This window comes from Mesoplodon densirostris, chromosome 19 (genome assembly GCF_025265405.1).
Source record: "Mesoplodon densirostris isolate mMesDen1 chromosome 19, mMesDen1 primary haplotype, whole genome shotgun sequence".
Lineage (NCBI taxonomy): Eukaryota > Metazoa > Chordata > Mammalia > Artiodactyla > Ziphiidae > Mesoplodon > Mesoplodon densirostris.
The window spans coordinates 1,343,265-1,350,130 of NC_082679.1; positions in this window are offsets into that span (position 1 = coordinate 1,343,265).

The following is a 6,866-nucleotide window of genomic DNA, read 5'->3' on the forward strand; positions in this document are numbered from 1 at the left end:
TTCACACATTCGTTCTTTATGACCTCCTTGTCTCACCCCCCTCTCTGCCCTTAAAAACCTTTCCTTTTCTGTAGCCCTTTGGAACTCCTTTCTAATCGCTAGATGGGATGGTCCCTGATACATGAATCATTCAATAGAGCCAATTAGATCTTCAAATTTAATCAGCTGAATTTTGTTTTTTGCCACTAGTTAGCGAAGTTTGTTATGTAAATTCCTCTTGTGCTGTCTCCAGGCTAATAAGGGTCTAAAGTTGCCTCTGGTGATTAATTTTTGTCCTTTGTAAATTTATGTCTTGCTTTTAGGCAAATAGGGGGAGAACACAGTGCCTTTCTTGCATTAACTGCTTCTTAATTTCCTTTAGTTCAAAATAAATATGTCAAAAAGGCATATTTTTGGGTGAAATGAAAAGGAGGTCATGTTTCAGGGATGGAGTCAGATTCTCACAAGGAAACTAAATAAATGATCAATAGGAATGGGCAAAAGACCTAAACAGACATTTCTCCAAAGGAAAAAAAATTGGGCTGGCCAAAATATTCATTCGGTATTTTCCATAAGATGGCTCTGATAGTGCTTAGTTGTCTTTAACTTCATTCGAAACAATTTTGTTAGATTGCATCATGAGAGCTGTGGTATCAGAGTGCATTAAAAAAAAACATCAAAATTGGTGAATATTTTTGCAGCCATTTTAATATTGAAGATGGAAGAAAAAAAGCAACATTTTCGGCATATTATGCTTTATTATTTCAAGAAAGGTAAAAACACAAATGAAACACAAAAAGGAAAGATGTGTGCAGTGTATGGAGAAAGTGCTGTGACTGATCAAATGTGTCAAAAGTGGTTTTCAAAGTTTCGTGCTGGAGATTTCTTGCTGGATGATGTTCCATGATCAGGTAGGACACTCAAACATGATAGCAATCAAACTGAGATATTGAGAACAATCAACATTATACCATGCAGGAGATAGCTGACATACTGGAAATATCCAAATCAAGTGCTGAAAGTAATTTGCACCAGCTTGGTTATGTTAATCGCTTTGATGTTTGGGTTCCACATAAGTTAAGTAAAAAAAAAAACTTCTTAGGCTTCCCTGGTGGCACAGTGGTTGAGAATCTGCCTGCCAATGCAGGGGGCACGGGTTCCAGCCCTGGTCCGGGAGGATCCCACATGCCGTGGAACAACTAAGCCCTGTGCCACAGCTACTAAGCCTGTGCTCTAGAGCCTATGAGCCACAACTACTGAGCCCACGTGCCACAACTACTGAAGCCCACGTGCCTAGAGCCTGTGCTCTGCAACAAGAGAAGCCACCACAATGAGAAGCCTGTGCACTGCAACGAAGAGTAGCCCCTGCTCACTGCAACTAGAGAAAGCCCATGCACAAGAATGAAGACCCAATGCAGCCAAAAATAAATTAATTAATTAAATAAATTTATTTTTTTAAAAAACCTTCTTGACCATATTTCCTCACGTGATTCTCTACTGAAATGTAATGAAAACATTGTGTTTTTAAAACAAATTGTGATGGGCAATGAAAAGTAGATACTGTATAATAATGTGGAATGGAAGAGATCATGAGGCAAGCAAAATGAACCACCACCAACCACACCAAAGGCCGGTCTTCGTCCAAAGAAGGTGACAGGTATATGGTGGGATTGGAAGGCAGTCCTCTATTATGAGCACCTTCCAGAAAACCAAATGATTACTTCCAACAAGTACTGCTCCCAATTAGACCAACTGAAAGCAGCACTCGATGAAAGCGTACGGAATTAGTCAACAGAAAACACATAATCTTCCATCAGAATAACACAAGACCACATGTTTCTTTGATGACCAGGCAGAAACTGTTATAACCTGGCTGGGAAGTTCTGATTCATCTGCCATATTCACCAGACATTGAACCTTTGGATTTTCATTTATTTCAGTCTTTACAAAATTCTCTTAATGGAAAAAAATTCAGTTCCCTGGAAAACTGTAAAAAGCACCTGGAACAGTTCTTTGCTAAAAAAGATAAAAAGTTTTGGGAAGGTGGAATTATGAAGATGCCTGAAAAATGGCAGACGGTAGTGGAACAAAAGGGTGAATACACTGTTCAATAAAGTTCTTGGTGAAAATGAAAAATGTCCTTTATTTTTACTTAAAAACCAAAGGAGGGCCTCCCTGGTGGCGCAAGTGGTTGAGAGTCCGCCTGCCGATGCAGGGGATACGGGTTCGTGCCCCGGTCTGGGAGGATCCCATATGCCGCGGAGCGGCTGGGCCCGTGAGCCATGGCCGCTGGGCCTGCGCGTCCGGAGCCTGTGCTCCGCAACGGGAGAGGCCACAACAGTGAGAGGCCCGCATACCGCAAAAAGAAAAAAAAAAAAAAAGATACATGCACCCCTATGTTCACAGAAGCATTATTCACAATAGTCAAGACATGGAAACAACCTAAATGTCCATCAACAGATGAATGGATAAAGAAGATGTGGTACGTATATACAACAGAATACTACTCAGCCATAAAAAAGAATGAAATAAAGCCATTTGCAGCAACATGGATGGACCTAGAGATTATCATACCAAGTAAATCAGAAAGAGAAAGGCAAATACCATATGCTATCACTTATATGTGGAATCTAAAATATGACACAACTGAACCTATCTACGAAAGAGAAAAAGACTACCAGACATAGAGAAGAGACTTGTAGCTGCCAAGGGAGAGGGGGGATGGGGGGAGGAAGGAGTGTGAGTTCGGGTTTATCAGATGCAAAGAATTATATATAGAGTGGATAAATAACAAGGTCCTACTGTATAGCACAGGGAATTATATCTAATATCCTGTAATAAACCATAATGGAAAAGAATATGAAAAAGAATGTATATATATGTATAACTGAATCACTGTCCTGAATAGCAGAAATTAACACAACACTGTAAATCAACTATACTTCAATTTTAAATAAATAAATGGACTTTCCTGGTGGTGTAGTGGTTAAGACTCTGTGCTCTCAATGCAGAAGGCAAGGGGTTCGATCCCTGGTCAAGGAACTAAGATCCCACATCAATTAATCAATCAATCAAGAAAATGTAAAATGGTCCTAAGGATTCTGAAGTAAAGCAAAAATAAAATGGAGGAGACTAGAGAGTTTGGGGCAATTCCCCCTCCCCTGCCCCCACACCTTGCAACTTTTGGATCTTAGTTCCCCAACTAGGGATTGAACCTGGGCCCTTGGCAGTGAGAGTACGGAGTCCTAACCACTGGACCACCAGGGAATTCCCTGGGGCAACTTTAGAAGGGGCAGCCTGGGAAGGCCTATCAGAGGAGGGAATACAAGAATGAGTCTAGAGTGAAGTGAGGAAGGAAGCCATGTGGATGACAAATTAATAAAATATTCAAGTTCTGACAGTGATACGGCTACAATGAGAGAAACACAGGGCTTCCTGGGCATTTACATCCAAAGGGACATTTCTACACACTATCATCACTGAACAATTTAATTGATTCACTTTCCAAATATAAGTAATTGTCTTAAACAGGAAAATAGATTATTAGAATCCAGTTCCTCTTGCTGTTAAACACATGGCAACTACAAAGATCAATCTAGTGATGTTCTCAGTTCCCGGCCTGTCCTGCAACCTTCTCTGATCTAGCAGAGGAGTGGTCATTCTCAAAATTCTTCTCTAGTCCATCTTTGCCCACAAGCCCAACCCTTCCTCTGACCATGACCTTAGCTGTGTAGAGGTTAGGTGTACCACCCACCAGCAGACAGCAGCCTCCAAACAAGTCAGGGCCTGACAACCAACTAGTCTATGGGCCAGCCATGCCCACCAGACTGCCCACAATATTCTATTTCTTTCTTCTTTTTAAAAAAATTTATTTATTTATTTATTTGGCTGCATAGGGTCTTAGTTGTGGCATGCAGGATCTTCGTTGCAGTGTGCGGGATCTTTAGTTGTGTCGTGCGAACTTTTAGTTGCGCCATGAATGCGGGATCTAGTTCCCTGACCAGGGATCCTGGGCTCTCTGCACTGGGAGCTCGGAGTCTTAACCACTGAACCACCAGGGAAGTCCCTCTATTTCTTTCTTAGACTGACTATCAGTTTTTCATCGACATTATCTAACTGCTTTTTACATGCCAGTAGAATGCCTGTTACATGCCTGTAGTAAAAAATATAATGCAAAGGACTTCCCTGGTGGCACAATGATTAAGAATCTGCCTGCCAATGCAGGGGACACGGGTTTTAGCCCTGGTCCAGGAAGATCCCACACGCAGCGGAGCAACTAAGCCCTTGTGCCACAACTACTGAGCCTGTGCTCTAGAGCCTGCGAGCCACAACTACAGAAGCCCATGCGTCACAACTGCTGAAGGCCCCGCGCCTAGAGCCTGTGCATCACAACGAGAAGCCACCACGATGAGAAGCCTGCGCACTGCAACGACGAGTAGCCCCTGCTTACCGGAGCTAGAGAAAGCCCACGTGCAGCAACAAAGACCCAACGCAGCCAAAAATAAATTAATTAATAAATTAAAAAAATATATATATACATACAATGCAAGAGGCTTCAAATTTTAAAAAGAGTTTATTTGGAGTCTTAAGACTTGCAATTCAGGAGACACAGATACAGGTAACCCCTAAAGAGTGTTCAGGGAAGAAAAAGAGTCAGGGGCTTATAAAGCAAAAAGCCCTGAGGTTGTTACAGTTGCCTGGTTGAGAATTGACATTGACTCTCACTCAGAAAATAGTTGTCCTTAAGGAATCCCGAGTTACTTTAGGGTAAGGGTCAGATAAAAAGCTTGAGTTTCTGACAGGTATTTATGACTTCATCAGGTCAAAAGGTCAGAGTCCATCCAAATGAGACATGCATAACTCACACTCCCTAAACATGCTACAGCAGCATGTTTCCCAAGTGCAGCACTTTGACATATTAAATATCTTAATAAGAAACAGACATATATGTATAATCGAGACAGGAAGACAAGAGCGTGCCCATCTTGGAAAATGACTGGGGGATGGCCTTGAGCAAACAGGCCCAACACCTGAAGACTTCGGGTTTTTTTGGTTTTTTGCGGGGGGAGGGGTGCTTCACCACGTCACCTTTGGAACCCAGGCCCCCTGAAGTGGAAGTTCGGAGTCTTAACCACTGGACTGCCAGGGGATTCCCCAAGGCTCTGGTCTTTGAGTCAATAACCAGAGACCCATAGGACTAAAAGATTAGCTCTATCTCTGTTCCACTGATGTATGTACATAGTTTTCAAAGGACAAAAGTGGGGCTGTAAATCTGCCATGTGAGATATAAAGGCCTGACACACATTCCTAAGTTGTTTTTGCAGGAAGCAGACCCGCCCCCGCCCCCCACTCAGGCACTCAGGATACTGGCCCTGGGTAGTTAAGGTGCAGATTAAGGGAATGATTTCAATGGGCCCAGACTCTTGTTTATTCCCATATATAGAAAAGCGCTAAATTCCTTAACTTGAGATATCTGCTTTTCTTTATTTTTTAATTTTTTTAAATTTATTTTTGGCTGTGTTGGGTCTTCATTGCTGCACGAGGACTTTCTCTAGTTGTGCCAAGTCGGGGCTGCTCTATCTTTGTGGACGCACGGGTTCCTCACTGTGGTGGCTTCTCTTGTTGTGGAGTACAGGTTCTAGGTGCACAGGCTTTAGTAGTTGCGGCACGCAGGCGCTACAGCGCAGGCTCAGTAGTTGGGGTGCACGGGCTTAAGTTGCTCCGCGGAAAGTGGGATCTTCCTGGACCAGGGCTCGAACCCAAGTCCCCTGCATTGGCAGGCGGATTCTTAACCACTGCGCCACCAGGGAAGTCCTGCTTTTCTTTTATTAACAGTAATCTTTTGATGTTCCAACTACATAGTCTTTGTTGCAAAAACTCCTCTAGATCCTGGCTCCTCCCTGACCTTTTCAACTATCTGAGAGGCTGCCTCCCGGGCTTGAAGTCCTCAGAAAACCCGCCAAATAAAACAGAATTCTCAACTTTTAGGTTGTGCATTTTTTTTCAGTCAACATGCGTGTGAAGAGCCCTCTGCTTTTCATTTAGTTCTCTTTCAGACCAGTTTCTTGGTCAGCCGACTGTGTGCTGGGCTCAAGGTGGAGGCGGACGCAGCCGTTGGACATAATGAAATTGTGGCTGAGAGAAACCCCTCCCATGGGAGAGGTCCGTGGAGCTGACAGAAGACTGCGCCCCCTTGAGGACTGTGCAGGCAGAAGGTGAGGGCTCTGGGATTCAGAGGAATGAGGGAAAATGGTCATGATTAGAATTCAAACAACGCAAAAAGCAGCAGCAGCAGCAGCAGCTGAGCCTCCCTGGTCCTTGCCATCTGCCACCAGCCCTGGTGGGGCGTGAAGCGCTTCACGTGCCCTGATAAAATGTTTAAACCCAGCTCTGGGATCAGTCTTGGGAGTTTGTATTCAGTCTCTAGACACCAAAACTTTCCTGCTGTGTGACCTTGGGGAAGTGTTGGGCTGCATCCAGCAGTCCTGCAAGCCCTGTACTTGCCCAGCCTCAAGAGTGAGGAATGCCTGAGGTCAGCGGCAGAGACATCGATGGTCTAATAGGTGGGGGGATCTCACCCACCTGAAGCATAAAGTTCTTGGAGCCACAGCCCACTGTGTGCAGCAGATGGCGGGCAGGACAGGGCAGCTGTCTTCGCTACCAGGTGTCGACTAAAAAAATACATACAACCTATAAGTTGAGAGTTCTGTTTTATTCAGTGGAAAATTTTCGAACCTGAAGCCCGGGTGGCAGCACCTCAAGTAACCCTGAGAGAACTGCTCCGAGGAGGCGAGGGGGGAGCCAGGATACACAGGAGTTTTGCAACAAAGGGCAGGTGCTAGGAGCAAAAGATTACTGTTAATAAAAGAAAACTAGGGACTCCCCTC